The sequence below is a fragment of the Gorilla gorilla genome, chromosome 1 (genome assembly GCF_029281585.2).
Source record: "Gorilla gorilla gorilla isolate KB3781 chromosome 1, NHGRI_mGorGor1-v2.1_pri, whole genome shotgun sequence".
NCBI classification, from domain to species: Eukaryota; Metazoa; Chordata; class Mammalia; order Primates; family Hominidae; genus Gorilla; species Gorilla gorilla.
In genome coordinates, this window is record NC_073224.2 from 13,102,374 (window position 1) to 13,129,609 (window position 27,236).

General features: G+C 40.0%; 1 protein-coding gene and 1 pseudogene across 2 annotated transcripts in view; both read left to right on the forward strand.

Moving 5' to 3' along the window:
- LOC134758559 (zinc finger protein 532-like) overlaps positions 1 to 22,152 on the forward strand; it is a 34,339-nt pseudogene extending 12,187 nt beyond the window's left edge.
- PLD5 (phospholipase D family member 5) overlaps positions 1 to 27,236 on the forward strand; it is a 444,561-nt gene that overhangs the window by 124,922 nt on the left and 292,403 nt on the right. The gene's annotated exons all lie outside the window — the stretch shown is intronic.

Here is a 27,236-nt window from a genome sequence, read left to right on the forward strand (position 1 = left end):
GGCCAGAAATAAAAATTTAGCCATTATTGGCATGTGGGTGATACTTAAAGCTACAGGACTGGTTCTTTCATTCTATTCGTACTCTGTGGCTTTTACTAACTCCAGGAATTCTTCCTGTTCCATAATGTGTGTTCTCTCAAGGCTCATGCTTTGCCTATGTCCATTTTTTGTCCCATGTGCAGAGAAAGCTTATGCACATGGGCATATAATTGGCAGGAGGTTCTCGGGGGCTGGAAAAGCAGGCGGGTGGTGGGAGAAGATCCCGGGACTTGGAATCACAGAACCTTGGATTTAGGTCCGTGCTGGGCCACTCCCTCCCTAAGCTTCAAGCTCCTTATCTGGAAAATAGTAGTGATAATAGCTTTCAGTGTATGGGATGGCAAGAGGCTTTTGTGTATAAATACAAAATAGACTTGGTATATAGTAGGTACTTGATCAATAACTGAATTTTAATCTCCTTATCTAGAGTGTGGGGTCCCTGAGATCAGAGACTATGCATTTACTCTTTGCATAATTGAGGCCTTTTGAAAAGTTTGCTTTTCATCAGAGGAGGTACCATGAGTTTCTTCATTTTTGTCCTTCCTTAAGCCTGAATAGTGGGATATTCACTATATATTAAACAAACCACATAATCCAGCGATTCCCAGCCTTTTTTGCACCAGGGACTGGTTTCATGAAAAACAATTTTTCCATAAAACTGGGGGTGGGGGTGGGTGGGAAGGGGATGGTTTTGGGATGAAACTGTTCCACTTCAGATCAGTTAGATTCTTTTTTTTTTTCTTTTCTTTTGAGAGAGAGAGTTTCACTCTTGTCCTCTTGTCGCTCAGGCTGGAGTGCAATGGCACCATCTCAGCTCGCTGCAACGTCTGCCTCCTGGGTTTAAGTGGTTCTCCTGCCTTACGCTCCCAAGTAGCTGAGATTACAGGCGCCTGCCACCAAGCCTGGCTGATTTTGTATTTTTAGTAGAGACTGGGTTTCTCCATGTTGGTCAGGCTGGTCTTGAACTCCTGACCTCAAGTGATCCACCATCCTCAGCCTCCCAAAGTGCTGGGATTACAGGCGTGAGCCACCACGCCAGGCCTAGAATCTCATAAGGAGCATGCAGCCTAGATCCCTCGCATACACAGTTCACAGTAGGGTTTGTGCTCCTGTGGTAATGTAATGCTGCTGCTGCTCTGACAGGAGGCGGAGCTCAGACGGTGATGCTGGCTGGCCACCACTCACCTCCTACTGTGGGGCTCAGTTCCTAATAGGCCATTGGTACCATAATAGTCTGCAGCCCGGAGATTGGGGACCCCTGATATAATCAATTTTTTTTTTATGTTTAGCCTCTGTTTCTCTCCCTCCCAAGGCCCAAAGGCAACTGTTAAACCTAATCAAGAAGAATTCTTTGTTTTATAAGGATCAAAATGTGTTTTGAGACAAAATATGACTTTATTCTCTAGAAGCACTGCAGCTACTCCTAAGAAAGAATGAATACGCTTGCTTAATTTTACATATCCGGCATTTTCTTCATTATGTCATGTGCTTTTGTCCAGAATGCATTTACTTGGAAGCATTCCCAAGACATAGAAAAGTGAGTGCCAACATCTTTTTCAAGCATAAATTGGATTTGATCATGTTTATGTTGAATGCATGAGATTTCGTTATTTGTTTTTATATAAATTCTCTACTCACGCTGAGAAAACCTCTGGTACAGTGACACTTATTGTAGCTTTTCCCAATCAATCAACCAATGTGTATTGAGCCCCTACTATGTGTAGAATACAGGACTGAGCATGGGAGGAATGCAAATAAATAGTGTGCACAGTCTTGTTTTTTCATCTTGCACATTAATTATTGAGCGAAGGGTTAGCTACGTGAGAAAAGAAAATGCACACAGAAACTTAAAACTGGAAGGAGCCTTAGGGTGCGGTCACTTCACTTCTTGTTCAACCCATGTGGCCCTTTTTACAGCTTCCCCCAATGGTGTCATCTTCCTTGGATTGATCCCTGTTAGAGAGGGGGCTCACTATGTCCCTAGCTCTCCTGTTAGAATTTTGGACAACTTCAATCCTTAAAATTATATCCTACGACTGTATAGAAATTTCAGTGCCTTTCACCTGATCTTTCTGTGACATGCCATGTCTACAAAAATTTGGAGATCTCTCAAGTCTGATGTTTTAATAACTAGCATTTTTGCAACGCTGGAAGTTCGCAAAAAGCTTTTGCATATTTTCTTCTGATGGCAATTTTGAGAGTTAGGTATTATTCTCCTCATTGTACTGGTAAGATCAATAGATCTTAGAGTTAAGTGACTAAGTTCAAGGTCGCAAAGCTAATATAACAAGAATTTAAACCTTAAAGTCATAACTCCCAAGTCTGTTTTTTCCACTAAACCATGGTGTCTATGATTACAATACAAGAGTTTGCACAAACAATAGCCAAATTGTGTAAAGAGAATTGTGGAGAAAGACGTCAGCCTGTGCTGGAGGTGGTTATGAAGGTTTTGTGGAAGAGGATAAAGCACATTTTGTTCTTGCCATAGGCTGAGTGGTCATAATGGAGTTGTTTTCAATGAGATGTCTGTATTTTCCGCAGATAAAACTTGCTTCTGTTATGAAACACTTCAAGGTTTTTGATTGAACAGCGAGACGATTCAACCTTACGAGTTTGGTATATGTGAGCTGTACTGAGTCTGTGGAACAGAATGTTAATGTTCTTCCCTTGGCCTGCATATGATAATCTGTATGTCTAGGTTGTACTCACAAGTGCTGTATTGCTGGGACCTCAATACGCTTAGGATATAAACACATAGTAAGTTCTCGGCTGCTCTTTCTGACCTCCCCTCACATCTTATTTGGACTTTCTTTATATGGCCTTATTTATTGCTATTTCCTTTTAATCTGTCTTTGCTTTCTGCAATTAATAGGAAAGCCCTAGTTTGGAAAAGACACTTCCAAATGTTTCTCAGGAAAGGTGTTCAAGTTTAAGTATATCTATGACTGGGACTTTTTTCTTTCATGTTTCTAATGTAACTTTTCAAGCCATTGTCAAGCCTCTAGAGTGATTTGAAGTGAATATCAGAAGCACTGGCTTATACTTACCAATGTGTTTCTTCTTTTTTAGTGTAAATATTCATATACATTCCTGCTGTGTTCTAGGAACTCTGAGAGATGTTGAGGCTACCAAAAAAAAAAAAAAAAAGAAAGAAGAAAAAGACGTGCTAAGAAGGTCCAGGAAGAATTCCCACAGGAGATGATATTAGAATGTAATAGAGATATAGAATAGTCTTAAAGTAACTAGGTAGGGAGTAAGGGTGTACATTGCTGTGGAAAGACATTCTACCTCCTAAGCCTTGGTCCTACCTATTAGCAGGATCTGTTTTTCTCTTATCCCTATTGAAACAGAGAACATATCCTGGATGGTTTGCATGCATTGAGCCTTATGGAGATTGCTGTTCTTAGTTTTTTAATTTATCAACAGGTTCTACGGCTTGCTGCTTCACATTTTTTCTCTAATAATGGTGATTAGGACTAAGTTAATAGCAGCAGAGATAATAAAAAGTGGTTAAATACTGAGTGTATTTTGAAGTTAGAGCAGTTAGGACTTGACCAGAAAATATGAGGAAAAAAAAAACAAAGAAAAAAAACAGAAGTTAAGGATAATTCAAGCAGCAGAAGGATGGAGTTGCCATCAACCAAGAAGCCTATGGGAGGAAGAGTCATGTAAAGTTCGAGGTGTCTAGTAGATACTCATTTGGCTCTGTAAGTCTAGAGTTTCAGAGGAAGGGTCCAACTAGGTCTATGTAGAGATAAAAATGTCAAAATTGTCAGGGTTTAGTGGTATTTAAAATAATGATATTAGATGAGACGATTGGTAGATCTAGGAAAAAGAAGAGGTCCAAAGGCTGATTCTTGGAACACTCAACACGTAGCTGTATAAAAGAGAGTAGAAACTAACAAAGGAGACTGAAAAAGAGGGGCCAGAGAGTAAGAAAGAAAATAGAGCCGGGCGTGGTAGCTCACGCCTGTAATCCCAGCACTTTGGGAGGCTGAGGCGGGCGGATCACAAGGTCAAGATATCGAGACCATCCTGGCCAATATGGTGAAACCCCATCTCTACTAAAAATACAAAACTTAGCTAGGCGTGGTGGCACACATCTGTAGTCCCAGCAACTAGGGGAGGCTGAGGCAGGAGAATCGCTTGAACCCAGGAGGTGGAGGTGGAGGTTGCAGTGAGCCAAGATTACGCCACTGCACTCCAGCCTGGTGACAGGGTGAGACTCCATCTCAAAAAAAAAAAAAAAAGAAAGAAAGAAAGAAAGAAAATAGCATGTTGGCTTCCAACTAAAGACAAATTTTCAAAGTGTGAGAAGTGATGCCACTGATAGGTCAAGTAAGGCGAGGATTGGGAGCTGAGTTAGCAGCACACAGAGGTTGTTCATAACCTTGACACCCTTGACACTCCTTCCATGGAGTAGTGGGAACTGGAGACGGAATGCAGAAAAAAGTTTTGAAATAGTTACTGTGAAGGGAAGGAAAGAAATGAGATGGTAGCTGGAGGGCAAAGTGGGGTCAGAAGGGCATTTCTTTTATAAACATACTCTTTGTAGACATTTCCATTATTGACCATCCAGTGTCCAACAATTTTTTCTCACCCATTAAAAATAGTTGGCTATCTAGTTATTTTAATAGGTCTTTCTAGCCAGAGATGCTGCTCAGCATCCTACAATGCACAGGATAGTCCCCCGAACAAAGATTATTTGGCTCAAAATATGAATAGTGTAGAAGTGGCTCATCCACATCTGGTTCTGCCCATCACTCTTAACTCACTCTCTGCTATTTCATCCCAGACACCTTTGTCTCCAGTCATAAGGAGCTGTTAGGTTGCATCATATGAAACTGCCAGTATTTGATACTTTTTTTTTTGAGATGGAATCTCATTCTTATTGCCCAGGCTGGAGTGCAATGGTGCAATCTCGCCTCATTGCAACCTCTGCCTATGGGGTTCAAGCAGTTCTCCTGCGCCAGCCTCCCAAGTAGGTGAGATTACAGGCACCTGCCATCATGCTTGGCTCATTTTTGTATTTTTAGTAGAGACGGGGCTTCACCATCTTGGCCAAGCTGGTCTTGAACTCCTGACCTCATGATTCACCTGCCATGGCCTCCCAGAGTGCTGGGATTACAGGCGTGAGCCACTGCACCCAGCCAGTAGCCCCTTCTTCACTCAGTCAGTCCCCCTGGCTTACTGTGTGAATATATTTAATCTGCTTTATCTGTGGTTCCAGGTTGCATCTCTTTATGTTCTATGTTTCCATTAGCCGTGGTCATCTCTCTTATCTGTCACTCTGGAGTTTCAATACTGCCTCTCCCTTTCTTTCCAAGCCCTCTAAACCTTGCAGTATCTCCAATAGTTAGTACAAATGATTTGCTTGTGGTCAAGTTTCTGTTTGTCCATATCTTTGTTGATTCTTGGGCTTATCTCCTTCATCTTGTTTCTTAATTCTCTAATGATTCCCTAGAAAAATAGAAAGTAGCTATTCATTATGATGAAGTTAAATATAAATCTCCCTGTTGCCTGCAGCCAAACTGTAGTTAGCAGGTACTCAGGCAGGAAGCAATGGGATCCGTTTTTCAAGCAGGAAAGAACAGGCAGAAAACAAACAAGTTCCTCGTAGGGGAAGGGAATAAGGAAGGAGTAGTACCTAAGTGTCAAGTTGCACATCATGAAAGCTACCTGCTGCCTATGAAGTAAAACTTTAAAAATGAATTTTGATTTCTATAAATGTAAACACATTTTAGTACATTTTTAAAAATTTTAGGAATAGCTCTATTTAAAATATATATATATATATATATATATTTTTTTTTTTTTTTTTTTTTTTTTTTTTTTGAGACGGAGTCATCGTCTTATCCAGGCTGGAGTGCAGTGGCATGATCTCAGCTCACTGCAACCTCCGCCTTCTGGGTTCAAGTGATTCTCCTGCCTCAGCCTCCTGAGTAGCTGGGATTACAGTCACACATCCCCACACCCAGCTAATTTTTGCATTTTTAGTAGAGACGGGGTTTCACCATGTTGCCCAGGCTGGTCTCGAACTCCTGACTTCAGGTAATCCACCCGCCTCGGCCTCCCAAAGTGCTGAGAATACAGGCGTGAACCACTGCGGCCCTGCCTAAAAATACTTTTATTGCATACTTTGTACATGTGTTTAATTTCTTCATTATAATCCTCTAATCGAGTGGAGATAATGGAAGCAAAATGTACCAAATGCTCATGTTTTCAAACTTTCTTGACAGAATTCCTAATTACCAAAACTCCCAAGGTGACTGCTTATGTCATCCCTGCCTTCCTACCCTCCCATCCACTGAAGGCTTTCGGCCCTGTGAGGAGATGGGCAGGTCAGGAGAGCCACTGAAGTAGCAGGCTTCTCTGAGTGCTCTAAACCCATGAGGCACTGAGAGAGGGGCCAGCCCATCAGCCTTGTCCCATCCAGACAGGTTTTTCCTCTGAGGAGCAGTGCTGCCATGGACAAGATGGGAAACCGGATTCTCACTCAGACAGAACTTTGGCTCAATGCTGCTTCTAACCCAGGTCAGCAGGAGAAGCCACAGTCGGCACCATCAGGAAGCTGTCACACACTTGAAAGCTTACATTTGCCTTTTTGCCCCATAATTTTAACTTTTATTTTAGATTCAGGGTGTACATGTGCAGGTTGGTGACCAGGGAGTATAGAGTAACACTGAGGTTTATGGTATGAATGATCCCATCCCCCAGGTAGTGAACGTAGTACTCCATAAGTAGTTTTTCAACTCTTGCCCCCTCTCTCCCTCCTCTTTCTAGTAGTCACCAGCATCTGTTGTTGCCATCTTTATATCCATATGTACCCAGTTCTTAGCTCCCACCTGTAGGTGAGAACATGCAGTATTTGGTTGGTTGGTTTTTCCTTTGCTAATTCACTTAGGATAATGGCTTCCAGCTGCTTCCATGTTTCTGCAAAGGGCATGACTTTGTTCTTTTTCATGGCTGCATAGTATTCCATGTTCTATATGTACTGTATTTTCTTTATCCAATCCACTGTTGATGGGCACCTATATTGATTCCATGCCTTTGCTATTGTGAATGGTGCTGCAATGAACATAAGTGTATGTATCTTTTTGGCAGAACAGTTTATTTTTCTTTGGGTATATAACCAGTAATGGGATTGCTGAGTCAAATGGTGGCTCTGTTTTAAGTTCTTTGAGAAATCTCTGCCTTTTGTATGTTTTAGTATTCCTGTGCATGGCATTTCCGTTTGACAGCCAGACATGTTCCTCCCTAACTGCTCCCCAAAACATTGCCCAAGACAGAGCTGAGTATGTCATGTGTGCCCTGGCATCTGATTACTATTTGCTTTCTTTGCATTAAACTTTCCTTTCCATAAGGTCGATATTCTATTTCTAGGACAATCAAATACAGAATGGGTACTCGGAAACCCTGTGGAAACTTTTCTATGGTCAAGTGGGTTTTTGATATTGACTATACCTTCACTTCTGCGATTAAAAGAATGCAAACCTTTCTACAATTAACTTCCTGATGTCTCCCTCTCCTCCTATAAACTAAAGGAAATTCTCTGTCTAAACAATACTTTCCTTTTGTCTTTCTCTCACCTTTTGTGTGTTTAAAATATCCTTATTTTTTAAAATCAGGGTTTTTAGGAAAAAATTTTCCATTTGTTCTTTTTTTCCTATTTATGTTACTTTGCCGCATTATAGTGATACTGAAATAATGATCACTGTATTGTAATGAACTCCCATACTAAACTGCAGAAAACTCCATTGCCCCAGACCCTCCTCTATAGGTTTTGACACAGATACTACAGACAGAAATACTACAACAGGAGCCACAACTTTTTCTTTTTTTTTGAGACGGAGTCTCGCTCTGTCACCCAGGCTGGAGTGCAGTGGCGCAATCTCGGCTCACTGCAAGCTCCGCCTCCCGGGTTCACACCATTCTCCTGCCTCAGCCTCCCGAGTAGCTGGGACTACAGATACCCGCCACCACGCCCGGCTAATTTTTTGTATTTTTTTTTAGTAGAGACAGGGTTTCAGCATGTTAGCCAGATGGTCTCCATCTTCTGACCTCGTGATCCGCCTGCCTCAGCCTCCCAAAGTGCTGGGATTACAGGCGTGAGCCACCACACTCGGCCCAGAGTCACAACTTTTGACTACCATAAAAACTTGAATTTCATCCTTTGCTTGTCATTTTAGGTCTTAATCATGTTCCTTCTGTCATTTCTCAGGGTCCTTAACATGAAGAATTGAGATTGTCTCTTGTTAGGAAGAACATAGTCTTCCTGCAGGCTAAGTCAAGCATACTTTTAGTGGGTCTGATCAGGGACTGATTTCATGCCAAACCACATATTAAAATACAGGAACTTTATGTTTTTACTGTGACAGTACTAACATGGAATCAGATATTTTTATTCTGTTGCTTTAGCCCTCAGCTGTGCACACATCATCTCTATTATTTTCAACCTTTCTGTGATTAGAATAAACAATTACACCAAGGTCACTTTGACTTCGGCATCAAAGAAATGGTACTTTTTGGGGTTTTGCTCATGGAATGTTTTAACATTATATCCTTTTATTTGCCACCAGAATAAAGATGTAAAGGTTGAATCTAAGAACTGTGTGAGAGTTAAAAAAGAAAGTCAAGCATAGAACAAGGGAACAAATATGTTTTTAGTATTTCTCCTTGTTTCTCTCTGCTTCAGTTGACCAGAGTCTCTCCTTATCTGGACAGGTTACCCTAAGAAGGAGCTTTAATAATTTGTGTCTTCGAGACCAACCTGGCCAACAAGGTAAAACCCTGTCTCTACTAAAAATATAAAAATTATCCAGGTATGGTAGTGGGGTGCCTGTAATCCCAGCTACTCAGGAGGCTGAGGCAGGAGAATCACTTGAACCCAAGAGGCAGAGGCTGCAGTGAGCTGAGATGGCGCCACTGCACTCCAGCCTAGGAGACAAAGTGAGACTTCATCTCAATAATAATAATAATTATTATTATTTGTATCATTATTCCTAGCAGAGTATTTGATACATTTTGTACACTCTGGCAACAGTAAATAGTGGAGTCTAAGAATTTCCTGCAGAACACCAAACTTGTATTACGGGTGAGATTATATGGCCTCTTTAGCTCATAAAAAAGAATGGTAGCCTATATTTAGGTTTAGTGGGTTCTACATAAATCCATGCTTGCTGACTCCTTGTGGCTCTAGAGAATGCTTAAATATATTAGGGGCCCACTGTTTATTAATCCCTCATGAATCCTAAGTCTGGTCACTGTAGAGAGGCTGCTGGAGTGGATGAATACTTTTCAAGCCAGTTTGGCCTTTCTTATATCATTTTATATTGCCCAAGGAAGGGTATAGGAATTCTAAGTGGCATATTTATTTCTCTGTCTGCTGCTTGGATACAGCTCTGAAAACCTTAAACAGATTTTCCCCCCCTCAGAGTATTTGAGAGTTTTATTTTTTTCCCCAGCACAGTGAGGTATTCATCACTCTTTTGGGATTTTATTAGACACGATGTGTTAATATGGTAGCTTAATAAATATTATCTAAACAGAGTCCTTTGGAAGAGAGATATATACTTATTACATTGATGGCCCAACTTATGCAAACTGTTTTTTTGGATAACGAAAACCTTTTGAGAGTATAGGTAATTCTAAGATGCGTATTAAATTACAAATGCTCTCTTTATTAGTTAGAAAATGAGTCACAAGGTAACATGTATACCAGGGGGCTGGCATTAAGATTTATAAATAATTATATTTTTACACTTAGGAAAAGTATTTACTTACAAAGTTAGGACATGAGTTACAAATCACAGTTGAAAAGTGGCTTGCAGTTTCACAGAATTTCTTACTTTCAGACTCGTGTTATTATGCCTAGTGACCTCGACATCAATTTCAAGTCTTCATTTAATACCCTAGTTTCTCAATGATTTTTTTTTTTTTTTTTTTTTGAGATGGAGTCTCGCTCTGTCACCAGCCTGGAGTGCAGTGGCGCGATCTTGGTTATATAATTTGATTTAACTATTTTTATTTTGTTTTATTTTATTTTTTGAGACAGAGTCTCATTCTGTCACCAGCCTGGAGTGCAGTGGTGCAATCTCAGCTCACTGCAACCTCCACCTCCCGGATTCAAGCAATTATCTGCCTCAGGCTCCTGAGTAGCTGGGATTACAGGCACCCGTCACCACGCCCGGCTAATTTTGGTATTTTTTAGTAGAGACGGGGTTTCACCATCCTGGCCAGGCTGGTCTTGAACTCCTGAGCTCGTGATCCACCCACCATGGCCTCCCAATCTCAATGATTTTTTAGTAGTCATTTCCTCCTTACCGTCTCAGTCAGCCATTCGCATGGTTGGTTACATCTTAGGTTGTATTATTAGCAAGAACAGCATCACCTGCGTACTGAACATTCTATGTATATTTCCCCTATTATGCCACCTCAGTAATTCTTAGCCCATTATGTGGAATTCCATCCACTACTTTTAGAAAATATCCACCACTCCCTTCAGTCTTCTGTTCCTACTTTGCCCCACTTGCCTTCCATGGTCTGTGCTTATGTTTGCGTCCTTGACTGAGTCCTTAGGTGGTTACCTAATGGAAACCACTGAAGCATCTTCTGAGGTGAAAGTAGCTAGGGGAAAATGTCAGAGCTGTGCTGACCCATTTCACTGTAAATTCAGGACCACACATTTCACATAGGTGCTCATCACGGCACAGCCGTCCTCCTACATTTTCCTAAAGCGTTGACCTTCCTACTCCCTGCAAAAGGCCTTTTCATTCCTTCTTCTCTTAAACCTCACATCCCCTTCTGCAATCACACTATCGTCTAGGTTAATGGTTTTGTCTAATACTTCATTGAAGGAGAAGACGACAACCCAGAGCGTTTTTGTTTCCAACGTTAAATCTGAAATGCTTTCTACCTCTGTGACAATAGTTTCTGTTGTCCCTCTGAAAATGTCTCTGATCTAATCCAAGGCAACCCCTGTGTCTGTGCCATGGCGTTTATGATCATCGCCTTTTTCTCCTGCATTATCAATATTTCCCTTTCTGTGGGATCTTTTGTGGCAGTAAACAAACAACCTAGCAAACAAGACCAAACCTTACCTTTTCAGTCTCTGTCAACTACAGTCTTAATGTTTAGTTTTCCTTTATAATGAACGTTTCCTTAAAGAGTTGTCCATACTTTTTATTGCTACCTTTTAATTCCTGTAAACAGCTTTCGTTGTCACTTAAGTCCATATTTATTTTGATATATATCATATATAAAATATATAAAATTTTATATAAAATATATAAAAATACAAAATATATATGTATTCTTTAAAGAATAATAAACTGAACCCTTATATACATATCACCAGCCTAAGAAATAGAGCATTTCTAGAACATTTGAAACCCTTGTAGGTATCCCTCCAATCTTATCCCTCTTCCACCCTACCCTCCGCCCTAGATGTCATCACTGTCCTCAATTCTGTGCTTCTATGCTTCCAGATTCTCAGTTCTGTTCCATTGGCATATTTTTCTATCCCTGCAGTAAGACCACATTGTCAGAATCACTTTAGCCTTGTTAGGAGTCTTGATATATGGCAGGGAAAATCTCACATTATTAATCTCCTTCAGGAAGATCTTGACTATTTTCTGGCCCTTTTGAAATACATGTACAATTTAGAATTAGCTTATCAAGTGACACACACACAACCCTGCTGGGATTTTCAGTGTATCTAATAGATGGGACACTTTGGTGAGAATGAAATTAAGTTCTTTTATCCATGAACAGGAGTATCTATTTAATTAGATCTTTTTCTTCGAACTTTTTATTGTGAAATTTTTCAAAAGAAGTAAAATGATTACTCATATATTCCCCATTGAAATTCAACACTTGTTAAGATTTGCCAAATCTACTGTGAGTATAATTCCCCCTTTTCCCTTTGATCATGAATTTTCAGAGTAAAGGGTTGGTGTAACAGTCTCTTCCAGTGATGACAAATTGATTTAACAAAACCCATTTGAAAATATTTTGCAGACAACATGATACTTCCTCTACTTCCCCTAAAAATAGGGACAATGTCTATAAAACATTGTATAATACCTGTACATCAGGAAGCACATGGTCCCACTACTTCCCTAATATTCAGTCTATATTCAAATCTCAATTGTCTCGAAATTCTATTATAAAGCCCCTTTTTTCCCTAACCAGAGTACAGTCAAGAGCCATATATTGTTACTTATTGATCTGTTTTTTTAGCCTGTTCTAGAAAAGTTCTGATACGCTTATTTTTATGGTGTTGACTTCTGCAGCTCAGATGTGTTGTAGAGTGCTTTGTATTCTGAATTTGTCTGAATATGACTTTGTGATGCTTGGGATGCATTTGCCTTGTTTCTCCTTCCTGTAAACTGAAGGAAGGCCTGCAGACTGGACTGGGTTCAGGTTTGCTGTGTGGCCAGCAGACTGTGTAGGTGATGCTGTGTACTTCTCAGTGCGTCACATCAGGAGGTACATGACGTCAGGTCGTCCCACTGTTACTGATGCTCACACGGATCACTTAATTAAGCTTGTGATCACCAAATAATTATATTGCAAACGTATCCTGTTTTCCTTTAATATGAGCAAGTCACCTCTAAGGTAATTATTTTGGGTTGAGTTGTGTCCCCTGTCGAAAAGATAGTTGAAGTTCTACCCCCAATTACCTCAGAATGAGACCTTATTTGGAAATAGGATCTTTGCAGAGATAAAGTTAAAATAAAGTGGTTAGGGTGAGCCCTAATCCAATATGACTGGTGTTCTTATAAAATAGGGAAACTTGGACACAGAGACAGACACATGTAGGGGGAAGATGATGTGAAGAGACACAGGGAGAAGATGGCTACCTACAAGCCAAGGAGAGGGTCCTGGAATGGATCCCTCCCTCAGCTCTCAGGAGGAAGCAACCTGGTCAATGCCTTGGTCCCTGAACTTCTGCATTCCAGAACCAGGAGACACCACATTTCTGTTACTTCAGAAATACACTCAGTGTATGGCATTTCACTACAGCAGCTTTGAAATACACTCAGTGTATGGCATTTCACTACAGCAGCTTTGGCAAACTAATACAGTAGTATTTGGCACCATGCAAATACCTCGTTGACCATCATTTTCTGATTCTAGCATTTCTTCTACATTTATTTTAAAAAGGTTTCCCTCATCATCTCGGAATAAAGCACAATTTCTCCTGAAAAGTTAGGGTAAATGCTTACTTCTTTCCCTTTAATTTTTGATTTTTAGTGTTGGGGTGATCAGACCCAACACCAGGTCGTGGGGGTGACAAAGTCCGGCGGAGTCAAAGGATTGAGAAAAAGACAGTTTGAGAGAGAGAAATGGGACTAGGGAGCCATCGCGATCATGGAGGCTGCGAAGACCCCGAGCTCTGGGAGCCCATGCTATTTATTGGTAATCCAACAAACAAACAGGTGGTGAGAATGTGGAGGTGGAAAGGGCAGGTGCATGATCTATAGCTGTGAGTTTAGCATTTATGAGACACATGTACTTGAGATAATGGTAATACAATCGATCTAGGAGCCTAGGAGGGCTAGAAGCAAGGAGCCAGCAAGTCTAGACACATTCCAGAGGACATTAGGCAAGCCCTGCCTCAGTTTCCCTCCCAACACTCAGCTTTTCCCCAACATTTTAGAATAAGGAATTGGTGTAATAATGATACTTAGTAATGAAAAATTTTCATTTTTCTTTTCTTCCCTTTGTTTTTTGATTATCACTGGACTTAGAGATTTTTAGTTTATTTACTGTTTATAGTGACTTATAGTCATTAAGTATTCCTTTTGCTACTCAAAGTGTCCCGAATTTGGTCGGTGATTTTAAACTGATTCTTGCATCCTTTTGACATGTTCCAGTGGTTGTTGATAGCTTCCTTGCTTTTTGGCACAAAAGAATATCTCAGGCTCACCTGGTACTTTTCCTTCCTCCGACTCAGAATTCGCCATGTGTCCTACTGATGAATATTTATTTCCCAATATTTTACTACTAGCAAGAATCCCATATGAACAATTTTTTGCATCTGTTGTTTCTTTTAGTGAAGGTATATCTTCAAGGTAGATTTCCAGAGAGAGAGTACTGCTTCATCAAAAGGTAATTCAAATTTTTTATTTTCATCCTGGAGATTCTTTTAAGAAGAAAAATGATGTTAAGGAGAAATAGGTGGTAACCCAATCACACCAAGAGAACTGGCTATCCAAACAAATGAGATCGTATCACATTTCACAAAACGCTTGCTACAGTTTGCTTAGATTGTTTGTATCCAAGGCAGAAATCCTGGAGACCATGCTGAAGTGTAAATGAATAAGACGAAGCATCATTGTGGCAATGTTAATTCACTTGGAAGGCATATCCCAAAGGAAGACCAAGGAATTGGATTTAGCCAGTGGATACAATTCTTTAATGTTCTGGTGTTGGATGAAGCAGAAATTTTTGGACACGAAATTTGATGTGACTATGAATACCATTCTAAAATTTTTGCCAAAGCAGAGAGAATACATCTTTCACCAGCCACTCAGAACTCAGGAAGTGGAAAAGCTGGGATCCAGTCTGGATCCCTGTGAGGGGAAGTGGCTGTAGCCAGCAAAACATGGAAACTCCCAGCCACCTGTAGTTTCTCCTTTGTTACCCAGTATGTACAGGAGAAGAGAGTGTAATTTAATGGTGCGTTTTCTTCTAACTCAGAGCCAGGAAAATCATCTGGTTATCAGTCAGTCATTGGAACTGGTTGGAATATTGTGGAAAGACTCTGGTGATCCTGAGAAGATTATAAAGATAACAAGAAACACAAACACAAATTCTGCAAATTGCAAAGTGGAATCTTAAAGTCCCCAGATGCAGTGGCTCAGCCGTTGCTGAAGTCAGCTGGATTTTGCAGCGGATTCCACTAGCAATGCAAGTGCTCTCGTGTTGGGACTCTGTGTCAGGCAGCCTGAGGTGACAGTGGAAGCCAAGTGCTTGGATTTTTACCTTCCAGGAAGTACATACACCGGTTTCCTTGTATTTTAACAAACAAGCAAACAAAAACAGTACATGGAAGAAACCTCAGGAAAATGCAGTGGGTCTTTTCCAAAGTCCTGCCAGTCCAGAGCTGTGTTTGAAAGGCGAAAGATTTTTGTGTCATATGCTTAAGATTATGCAAAGCCTGAATGCAGCCTCGTCTTCAAATTAAAGAATCTTGATTTTTCTAGTCTTGGTGAGATTTTGCCCTTCTAAGGATGCCCAAAATGCTAGGACTAAGGGGAAAGTAGTCTGCAGATTTTGTATTTATAAAAATTGACACAGCCAGCTTTCATTTAAAGATAAAATTAGACAAAAGCTTAGGCAGAAGCTTCTGCTACTGCAAAGAAAAGAAAAAATTTAACAGAAAATGAGGGAGAAAGATATTTATAAAAATAAAGCATGGTCCAAGCAGAAGCTGCCACTCCCCCTAGAAAAAGGAAAAGAAGGAAAAAAAGTAAATGAAAAACAAGGAAAAAGAGAAAAGGGGTTTTGATATAAAAATGAGGACATAGACAAACTTCTTAAATATACTAAAGTCTTGAAAGTTTAAAATAAATTGAATTAATAAAGGAAACAATTTGAGATGTCATCGTTACACTTTGTATACGTGTGTCAAAATGTCACACTGTTTCCCATAAAAATGTACATTGATTGTGTCAATTAAAAATAATTATAAAAGCAAAAATAAATTTTAAAAAATGAGAAGTGCTTACTAATGAGAGATGAAAAAAATTCAAGATAAAAAACGTGGGACTCTCAGAACTGAGATAGAATCTCTGATTCCATTCCAGCAGCTGCTAAGCGTGAGAGAAAGGGAAAGTGCAGGAGAATGATGTAGTAGATCTACATTTGGTAGACAGCTGACATTTGTTTCTACCACAAATCAAAATTCAAGGAAGAAGCTAATTCTGTCCTGCAAGCTATCACTTTAAATCTAAGAGAAATGATTTTTACACCTGCAAATATTTTGCTAAAGACATATCAGTCCTTGAAGACATTTAACAGAAGAGATGTAAAACCTTTTTGGATATAATTAATAACCATCAATATTTATTTTGATGAAACATATATAATTAAAGCTCTCATTTTCCTGAGGGTGATTTATACCTATTTTTAATATAAAATACTAATGTAATACATGTCTTAACTGTTTTATATGTTTTCAATCAGGAAGGTTTCTCCTGATAATTAGTTCTCCCCACCGTTGCCAGAAAGACATTTTCCATTCATTGTTCAGTGCTTCTCCAACCATCCTTACCACACCAGTAAAAATGCTTTTATCAAGCTCTTTCTACAATCTCCTTGAAGCCAAGTCTGTTAGGCACTTCTCTTTCTTGATTTGACAGCTTAGCAACTTGGGGCAGAGTTAAATGTTCCCTCCTGCTTGAAACACTGTATTTTCTTAGCTTCCAGGCCACCACTGTCACCTAATTACATTCCCACCTCACAGTCTCTCCTGTCTTTCTGTTCTTGGCACATCCTCCTCTGACCTACCTCTCTCTGACACAGTGCTGTAGGGCTTGGCCTCAAGCTCACTTTTCATGTGTATCTCCATTCTTTCCCTTGATGATCTCTTTCAGTGCCACAATATCAAATGCCGTGTTCAATGCAGCCAGTGATGTCAATCTTCACCTACTTACTTGGCATGGCCCATTGGATATTAACAGGAATCTCATATAAAACTTCCAAAATACAACCCTCGATAACTTTCACCTCATTCCAAACCTCTTCTATGTTCAGTTTTTTTTTTGTTTGTTTGTTTTTTTTTTGTTTGTTTGTTTGTTTTTTTTGCTGTCAAAGTCTCCACTATCAGTTGCCTGAGTCAAACCCTGGGAATCACCCACCGTTTCTCCTTTCCCTCACACCCACCCCAAACAGCCAATGCGTCGGCTACCTCTCCAGTTCTAACTCCAAGACAAATTTTAGATTCTGTCACTTACTTTTATCTCTTAAGTCATGTGTCTCTTTTCCGAACTGGTGAATAGGTGGACTCCTAACTGTTCTTCTGGGTTCTACTCTCATCCTTCTCAAGTCTATTCTCTGCCAACAGCCAGAGCAATAGATCTGAAAAGTTTAAGCACCCTTCCTATTTTCCTCCCCTAATACTTGTTGGAGGCACCCGTGGGTTTGGAGTTAAGTGGGGAAGCTGTTTGAGGGAGGCAATAGTCTAGCAGGTTGGAAGATTGATTATATATAGGGGAATTGAACAAATATATACAAATATTAAATATACTGGGAGCCAGGTTTCTTACTATCAGTGAAGAGAATGTTTACAAAAATGAAAAGGAGAAGTGAAAAATGAACTTTGGATGTGAACTGGAATTTGAGATGGTGGGAACCCATGGTTTTAAAGTTCTTCAGCTTTTATTTTAAGTTCCAGGGTACATGTCCAGGATGTGCAGGTTTGTTACATAGGTAAATGTGTGCCCTGTGATGGCTTGCTGCACAGATCAACCATCACCTAGGTATTAAGCTCAGCATTCTTTAGCTATTCCTGCCTCCTTCCCCCTCCCTCACCCCCAACCACCTATAGGCCCTAGTGTGTGTTGTTTCCCTCCCTGTGTCCATGTATCGTTCAGCTCCCACTTATAAGTGAGAACATGCGGTGTTTGGTTTTCTTTTCCTGAGTTAGTTTGCCAAGGATAATGGCCTCCAGCTCCATTCATATCCCTCCAAAGGACATGATCTTGTTCCTTTTATGACTGCATAGTATTCCATGGGGTATATGTGCAACATTTTCTTTATCCGGTCTATCATTGATGGGCATTTGGATTGATTCCATGTCTTTGCTATTGTGAATAGTGCTGCAGTGAACATATGCATGCATGTATCTTTATAATAGAATGATTTATATTCCTTTGAGTATATACCCAGTAATGGGATTGCTGGGTCAAATGGTATTTCTGGTTCTAGATCTTTGAGGAATTGTCACACTGCCTTCTGCAATGGTTGAACTAATTTATATTCCCATCAACAGTGTAAAAGTGTTCCTTTTTCCATGCAACCTCACCAGCATCTGTTGTTTCTTGACTTTTTAATAATCGCCATTCTGACTAATATGAGATGATATCTCATTGTGGTTTTGATTTGCATTTCTCTAATGATCAGTGATGTTGAGCTTATTTTCCTATTTGGCCACATGAATGTCTTCTTTTGAGAAGTGTCTGTTCATGCCCTTTGCCCACATTTTAATGGAGTTGTTTTTTTTTTCTCTTCTTCCTTGCAAATTTAAGTTTCTTGTAGACTCTGGATATTAGCCCTTTGTCAGACGGATAGATTACAAAAATTTTCTTCCATTTTGTAGGTTGTCTGGAACTCATGGTTATTAATATACATAGATAGATAAATGTCAAAATAAATGCATGATGTGTGCGTTTATTTCCTAGCTTTGTGCTTTGAGAGGGTTTGGGAGAAGCAACACCCCAAATAACATTGAGCATTCTTAGTACTTCCATCTTGGGTTCTAAATAATATTTTCCATTACAGAAAACACAGGAATCCTTAGAGGGAAGACTGTTTCTAGGGTTGCAGCAGTGATAGTATGAGGTGTGCCTGGAACACCTTGTCATGCCATAAAGTAACACAATAGCTATGCAGTGTTGTTGAAAGGAATAACCTTTCCACTGAAATACTCCAAAGGCAGAAAAGAGCACATTGTTACTCCCAGGAGCTTCCCATTGTAAGTGAGAAATTTTGTAGTTGTCTCGTGTGTTATCTAACCTTCATATTATAATTTTACTCTTACCATATTATGAAAAGTGAAGAATTTCCCTAAATGTTAGCTCTCTTTCATAGTTTGCCTAGAAATGTCATCCCATTGGTTTGCCATAGAACCCCCAAATGCCCTGGTATTCTAAAGTGTCCTCATGAAAATCACAGATAATACACTTGTTCTTAGGCTAAAGGCCAAGAAGCAATAGCCACAGATAATAAATGAAGTATGTTGTATAATCTTATTAATACCCATTAATATGTTAGTGTGGATCCATTTGTGTGGGTTTTGTTGAGAACTGATGAAAAGCTGGGGCTGTAAAAGGTAAACTGGGTAGTAGAATAAAAGCAGATGCTTGGAGCAATAAGTAAAGTGTCTCAGCCTCTGAACATAACTTTTTGCATAAATATTTTGGGAGGACAGTAAAAAGTGGATTGGGACGTATACTCTCCCTGAACTTAGGGGAAGTAATATAACTGATAAAAGAGGTCAACCTGTCAGAAAAAGAAATAGCCACTGCAAAAAATGGAAACTGCATGTGTTTCTGTTTGACTAAGACAGCGTAAAACTCAAAGTTTTTTTTTTTTTAAAGTAGTAAACAAAAAGCAACGAAGAGGGCTGTGCTGTAACTACTGTTGATTGTATGCCCATAAAGCTTTTCCTGGGTGCTATTGTGCTCAAGGTTCATGTGAAGATTTGCACATTTTATGTTTCTTGGAACACAGTTTTTCCCTTCTTCCTTAGATCCGATATGTTAGCAATGGCTGGTGGTGCCCCCATTCCCAAATTTATACACATGGCTTTATTTGCACAAACCTTTGACATTAGGCAGGGTGAAACCAGGTGCATGCAGAGAAGAATAGGCCAAGAGGGTAAGGAGTGGACAACCAAGGTCCTGGTGTGCTCTAGCATGGGAGCCATCTGAAGGGTAGCTCAGTAGATTATAAGTAAGAACATAGATTTTACCTGGGAACGCAAGTCTCTGAATGTGGGTGGCCTCAGTAAACACCATAGACAGAATGGCAAACTCCCTGTTATATTTAAGTTGAGTGGAAGCCTCGTTACTCCATGTCTGCCACTGCTGGACAGATATATTTAGCTAGTTGCTTCCTAGGCAGGAGAAGCAGAAGTAGCATCTAAAATTGGTAAGTTTTGCCTATTGGAATGTGGTGGAAAAGTTCTGAAGTGTGAAAGACTAGGAATGAGAGGAGAGGGAACCAGGGGCTCAGAGAAAGGCTTTGGATTATTTAGGGAGAGACCTAAGTAGGAAGGAAAAGCTGATAAAGTTCAAACCTTCCAGTTGTTAGTTGTTTTCCTTTTTTCTTCTCTCTCTTTTTTTTAATGTATTTTTTATTGTTTTATTTTTATTTTTCAGAGAGTCTCACTCTCTCACCCAGATTGGAGTGCAGTGGTGTGATCTCTGCTCACTGCAACCTCCACCTCCCAGGTTCAAGCGATTCTCATGTCTCAGTCTCCTGAGTAGCTGGGATTACAGGCATGCACCAACACACCCAGCTAATTTTTGTATTTTTTGTAGAGACAGGGTTTTGCCGTGTTGGCCAGGCTGATCTTGAACACTTGGCCTCAAGTGATTGACCTGCCTCAGCCTACCAAAGTGCTGGGATTACAGGTGCAAGCCACCATGCCTGGATGGTTTTTTTAATTGTTTTTTATTGTGGTAAAATATGTATAACATAAAGTTTACCATTTTAACCATTTTAAGTGTACAGTTCAGTAGTATTAAGTACATTCACGTTGTTGTGCTGTCATTGCCACCGTCCATCCACAGAACTCTTTTCGTCTTGCAGACCTGAAATTCTATACCCATTAAGCAATTGCTCCCCATTCCTCCTTTTTCCCTAGCCCCTGGTAATCACTGTTCTACTTTTTTCTCTTTGAATTTGGCTACACTAAGTACCTCATGTAAGTGGAAATCATACATTATCGTTTCGTGTCAGGATTATTTCACTTAGCATAATGTTTTCAAGGTTCACTTATTGTTGTGGCATGTGTTAGAATTTCCTTCTCTTTTAAGGCAGAATAATATTTTGTCCTGTGTGCTTATCACATTTTGTTGATCCATTCATCTCCTAATTTGAGTTGTTTCTGCATTTTGGCTGTTGCAAATAATGCTGCTATGAACATTGTTGTACATTTCTCTGTTTGAGTCCCTGCTTTCCATTCTTTTTGATGTATACCTAAAAGTGGAATTACTGGATCATAAGGTGATCTTATCTTACATTTTTCTGAGAAACCACCACACTATCTTTCACAGTGGTTGCAACATTTTACATTCCCACCAACAATGTATAGGGTTCCGATTTCTCCACCTCCTTACTAATATTTGTTATTTTCCATTTTTTGTATACTGGCTGTCCTAATGAGTGTGAAGTATCTAATTGTGGTTTTGATTTGCATTTTTCTATAGTGATGTTGAACATCTTTTCGTGTGCTTATTAATCATTTGTATATTTTCTTTGGAGAAATGTCCATTGAACTCCTTTGCTCATTTTTAAATTGAGTTGTTTGTATTTTTGTTAAGTTTGTTGTTTTATTTATTTATTTACCTGCTTTTTCCCCCATGAGCTATACATGTTTGGGATATCAACCTTCCTATGTGAGGTTGTACTGGGACCAGGGTCATGTCTCTATCTAGAATATGAAATCGTATTGCTTAGACTGAGTGGCATGGCATCCAACCTCAGAGGCTTTTGTTGGAAGAAGCTGTGTTTACTATTAAAGAATTAAAGAAATGACAGATGCCACCAGTGAGGAGGAAACAGAAATAAAAGAAGACACCAAGGTCCCCAGTCCCAAGCGGAAGTTAGAAGAACCAGTTCTGGAGTTCAGGCCTCCCTGAGGAGCAATCACTCAACCACTGAAAAAGCTGAAAATCAATGATTTTAAGGTTCACAAGTGTGCCGTGTGTGGCTTCACCACTGAAAACCTGCTGCAGTTCCACGAACACATCCCTCAGCACAAATCGGAAGGTTCTTCCTACCAGTGCCGGGAGTGTGGCCTCTGCTACACATCTCACGTCTCTCTCTCCAGGCACCTCTTCATCGTACACAAGTTAAAGGAACCTCAGCCAGTGTCCAAGCAAAATGGGGCTGGGGAAGATAACCAACAGGAGAACAAACCCAGCCATGAGGATGACTCCCCTGATGGCACCGTGTCAGACAGAAGGTGCAAAGTGTGCGCAAAAACTTTTGAAACTGAAGCTGCCTCAAATACTCACATGTGGACACACGGCATGGCCTTCATCAAATCCAAAAGGATGAGCTCAGCCAAGAAATAGCCACAGATGATCCATGAGGAAAATCCCTGTCCACATTGGAATAAAAAAGACATTTTTGTTACAAAAAGTTTGCAGTATAATAGAGTTAGTCTAGGCTGTTGCAATATATTCTCTTTCAACGTACCTTCCTTCACCTCGTCGTATATATCCTCGATAAGTATTAAAACAGTATTCGAGTTTAAAAGAGTTTGTATATATTTAAATGAACAACTTTTTATACTCTTTGTTACATGTTTGTATCAGTATTTAGTGGAAAACCATTTGAGTTGTTTTGGGTTAGAATTTTTCTTTTTGTACTGTTTCTTTAAAAGAGAGTTCTTAGTAACAGGGGCAGTTCCTGAATTCAAATAAACCATTTTGTATGTTTGGATTTTGAATGCGTTAACTAATTACAGGCTAAAATAATGCCTTTTTTAGTGTTTTTAATTTTTAGAATTTACTACATAAATTGTAAGTAATTGTGGGTCTCAAAAACACTAGGAACTTTTAAGTGTCTCAGCACTTCCTCGATGTGCCCGCCCTGAGGAAGTGAGTTCACATTTGAGACAACTGCACTCCAGTGTGGGCGTGCCTTTGTCTTCAGGCCACGCCGAAGGGTGTTTAAAGCAGTCTTGCAGGTCGCTCGTTTCCCAGCCATGGATAAAAACTGAAGCCAGGAATCTAATAAGGAATGCTGATTTCCTCAGTTCCATTTTGAGGAATGGGGAAGGCTATTCTAAAGAAAAAGATGGGATTTGTTTTCTCGGCAGATCTGCAAGGCTGGCTTTAAGAGCACAAGGAGGGAAAGTAATGAAAGGGCTGGACTACTATAAAAGTTACAAATACGTAGTTAGACCAGTAGATTTATATAGTCAGGTTTTTGTCATGTAATTTATTAAATATTACAGAAACACAACTAAGAATATCAAGTATTTCTCTGGCTCTTGACAGAAAAAAATCAGTTGACTTAACCCTTTGCTGTCAAAACAGTTGGCGTTTCCTGTTCTGGGTGCTACTGCCAAACGTTCTGGTACTTAGAGTTGGGATGTGCAACTTCAACCACCGACTTATCAATGCAGCCGCCTGTGTATTGCAATTGGCCGTTACCTTAAGCACTGAGCCACCCAGGTTTAGTTCAGCCATTTCAAGAAGTATATTTAACGTTGGTAGTTCTGCTTTATTAAAATGCAGCAGAGATACTCTTCTGTCCCTTCCGTTTATAGTTCTCTGAGAGAGTTCTATTTTTTGGTTTTGTTTTGTGTTTTCTTTTGCATTTTATATCTTGTATTTATCCCTGAACATGTTTTGTACTTATTTTTTTAAGAAAAGGAATTCTTTTGTGTGTATGTAGATACTTGCATGATATACTGTAGTCAACGTTCGGTTCCTCGAAAGGTCTTGCTGCTGTCAGGTGTCATGCACTCCACCCATCATAACTGCATGAAACACATTTCATTTGTAGATAGACATGGGACATTTGGCCCTTGTAAAAAAAATTAAAGTCTCCTCTGGGAGGCAAGCAGTTATGAAATCCCAATTTGATGCCCTTGCAGAGCCAGCAGGGCTGCTCAGACCTTTCTAAAGAAAACTGGATAGCACAGCTCTTTGGGTTTGCCTGAGAAGAATGGGGGGACTTTAAAATGAGGCAGACAGCACGGCTGACTGACTGCACAGTGGCATCCAAGGTATAGCTGCCAGAATAGCACCGTTCCCTCCAGATGCAGCCGTACACAAACCTCTAGCCTGTTGCCACTACCCGCAGACTCTGAGGGAGAGGCTAGGACGTGCTTGGTAGGGACCGGCTGGATGGTTACGCAGCTCGGGGATATTGACCAAAGAGAGAGGGTTAGGATAGATGAGAGCAGGGAATGACAGCCAGGTGTGCAAAATGGCATTGTAAACTGTAAAGCCACAGGGAAATAGGTGCTGGTGATTGCTGTCCCTGTGTGTAAAACTGTAGGGGCCAAGGCCCTTGACCCCTGAAGCTTTGCTGAAAAAAATCAACTCGCAAAAAGCAGATTAATTAGAGAAAGACATACAAATTTATTGCATCAACACGGGAGCCCCTCAGAATGAAGACTCAAGGATATGCTGTAAATTTTCCATTCTTGTGCTTAAGTTTAGCAAAGTATGAACAGCGTGTAGAAATATAATTAGACAAAAAGGGTAAGATCTAATGCTAATAGATGGAGTGAGGAAACCCAGCAAGGCTTATCTGTCTAGATTCTTCTTGGCCTCTCTGTGTAACGTTTCTTCCTTCTGGGTGTGGGGCAGGGCTGTCTCTGGAAAGGGGTCTTAACACCCACATAATTTCTTTATGGCCAGTTTTTACACAGAAAGGCAAAGGGGAACGTTATAGTAATATTTTTAGGTTTCATGGCTGGCTTTAGGTTCTGGTTTCTTTAGTGTTCTGGTTTCTATGACTAGCCCTTGGGGAGAATGGTATTGAGAGATAGGCGGGCAGGTGAAGGTCAAAGAAAAATGTTTGCTTCTGAGGGCTTCATTTAGGGATATTGTTTTCTGAGCCGCAAGAAAACCTTGGTGATGAAGGCAAATGTCAGCCTCTCTGATCAATGGAGGAACTGAAAAAGCATTTCTCCCAGGAAAGAGGAAGAATGCATATGTAAACCATGCCTACCGTTTTCCTTTTCCTGGTTCTGTGATCTTCTAATAACTTATTTTGTGTTTTAGGAGTTCAGGTGGTTTGTGTTGCTTTTGAGGGCATAATAAATATGTCGTGGTACAGGAGCACAAAGAATTGACGAGCAATTGCTATCAATGACTGAAAGAGAGGAAGATGTATGAACAGCCTGACAGCAACTCCACAGACCTTTCTTTCACCTTGTGACCGTAGTAAACCTGCACTCTACTTGTAGATAGTGATGGCTGTATGAACAGCGACCAGAGAAAACTTTGTGGCTTAATGTGGTACTTTGTTCCGACATTCTTTTTTTTTGTCTTTATTATACTTTAAGTTCTAGGGTACATGTGCACAACATGCAGGTTTGTTACATATGTATACACGTGCCATGTTGGTGTGCTGCACACATTAACTCGTCATTTACATTATATCTCCTATATTATATATATAGATATATATATATATATCCTATATTATATATATAGATATATATATATATATCCTATATTATATATATATCTCCTCTCACCTCCCCCCACTGCACAACAGGCCCTGGTGTGTGATGTTCCCCTTCTTGTGTCCAAGTGTTCTCATTGTTCAATTCCCACCTATGAGTGAGAATGTGCGGTGTTTGGTTTTCTGTCCTTGTGATAGTTTGCTGAGAATGATGGTTTCCAGTTTCATCCATGTCCCTACAAAGGACATGAACTCATCCTTTTTTATGGCTGCATAGTATTCCATGGTGTATATGTGCCACGTTTTCTTAATCCAGTCTATCATTGATGGACATTTCGGTTGGTTCCAGGTCTTTGCTATTGTGAATAGCGCCACAATAAACATATGTGAGCATGCGTCTTTATAGCAGCATGATTTAAAATCCTTTGGGTATATACCCAGTAATGGGATTGCTGGGTCAAATGGTATTTCTAGTTCTAGATCCTTGAGGAATCACCACACTGTCTTCCACAATGGTTGAACTAGTTTACAGTCCCACCAACAGTGTAAAAGTGTTCCTATTTCTCCACATCCTCTCCAGCACCTGTTGTTTCCTGACTTTTTAATGATCACCATTCTAACTGGTGTGAGATGGTATCTCATTGTGGTTTTGATTTGCGTTTCTCTGATAGCCAGTGATGATGAGCATTTTTTCACGTGTCTGTTGGCTGCATAAATGTCTTCTTTGAGAAGTGTCTGTTCATCAAAAACTGTCCTTCGCCCACTTTTTGATGGGGTTGTTGTTTTTTTATTGTAAATTTGTTTGAGTTCTTTGTAGATTATGGATATTAGCCCTTTGTCAGATGAGTAGATTGCAAAAATTTTCTCCCATTCTGTAGTTTGCCTGTTCACTCTGATGGTAGTTTCTTTTGCTGTGCAGAAGCTCTTTAGTTTAATTAGATCCCATTTGTCAATTCTGGCTTTTGTTGCCGTTGCTTTTGGTGTTTTAGACATGAAGTCCTTGCCCATGCCTATGTCCTGAATGGTATTGCCTAGGTTTTCTTCTAGGGTTTTTATGGTTTTAGGTCTGACATTTAAGTCTTTAATCCATCTCGAATTAATTTTTGTATAAGGTGTAAGGAAGGGATCCTGTTTCAGCTTTCTACATATGGCTAGCCAGTTTTCCCAGCACCATTTATTAAATAGGGAATCCTTTCCCCATTTCTTGTTTTTGTCAGGTTTGTCAAAGATCAGATGGTTGTACATGTGTGGTAATATTTCTGAGGGCTCTGTTCTGTTCCATTGGTCTATATCTCTGTTTTGGTACCAGTGCCATGCTGTTTTGGTTACTGTAGTCTTGTAGTATAGTTTGAAGTCAGGTAGCATGATGCCTCCAGCTTTGTTCTTTTGGCTTAGGATTGTCTTGGCTATGTGGGCTCTTTTTTGGTTCCATATGAACTTTAAAGTAATTTTTTCCAATTCTGTGAAGAAAGTCATTGGTAGCTTGATGGGGATGGCATTGAATCTATAAATTACCTTGGGCAGTATGGCCATTTTCACGATATTGATTCTTCCTATCCATGAGACATTCTTACCCTCTACCTGGCTCCACAAAGCAGGGCTTTTAGAGATCATCCTGCTGGTGTGTGGAAATAGCTGTGCTATGGGCATGGCTTATGATGGGCTTCTACCTGAGTCTTTGAAAAAACAGATAAATTTAAAAAATAATAATGATGAAGAGAAGGGAAATTTAGGAATATACAGGAGCTGCAGGCTACATTTTTATTCCTTCAGTGATGTAAGGTCCTCTACATCTTCAATGAGAACACACGGACACAGGGAGGGGAACATCACACACCGGGGCCTGTCAGGGCGGGGGTGCGGGGAGGGTGGTAGGAGGGATAGCATTAGGAGAAATACTTAATATAGATGACGGGTTGACGGGTGCAGCAAACCAGCATGACACATATATACCTATGTAGCAAACCTGCACGTTCTGCACATGTACCCCAGAACATAAAGTATAATAAAAAAAAAAAAAAACTTTTAAAAAAAGCAGGCAAAAAACTAAAATGTTTAACTTCTTCCTCTCTTCCTTCTACCACTGA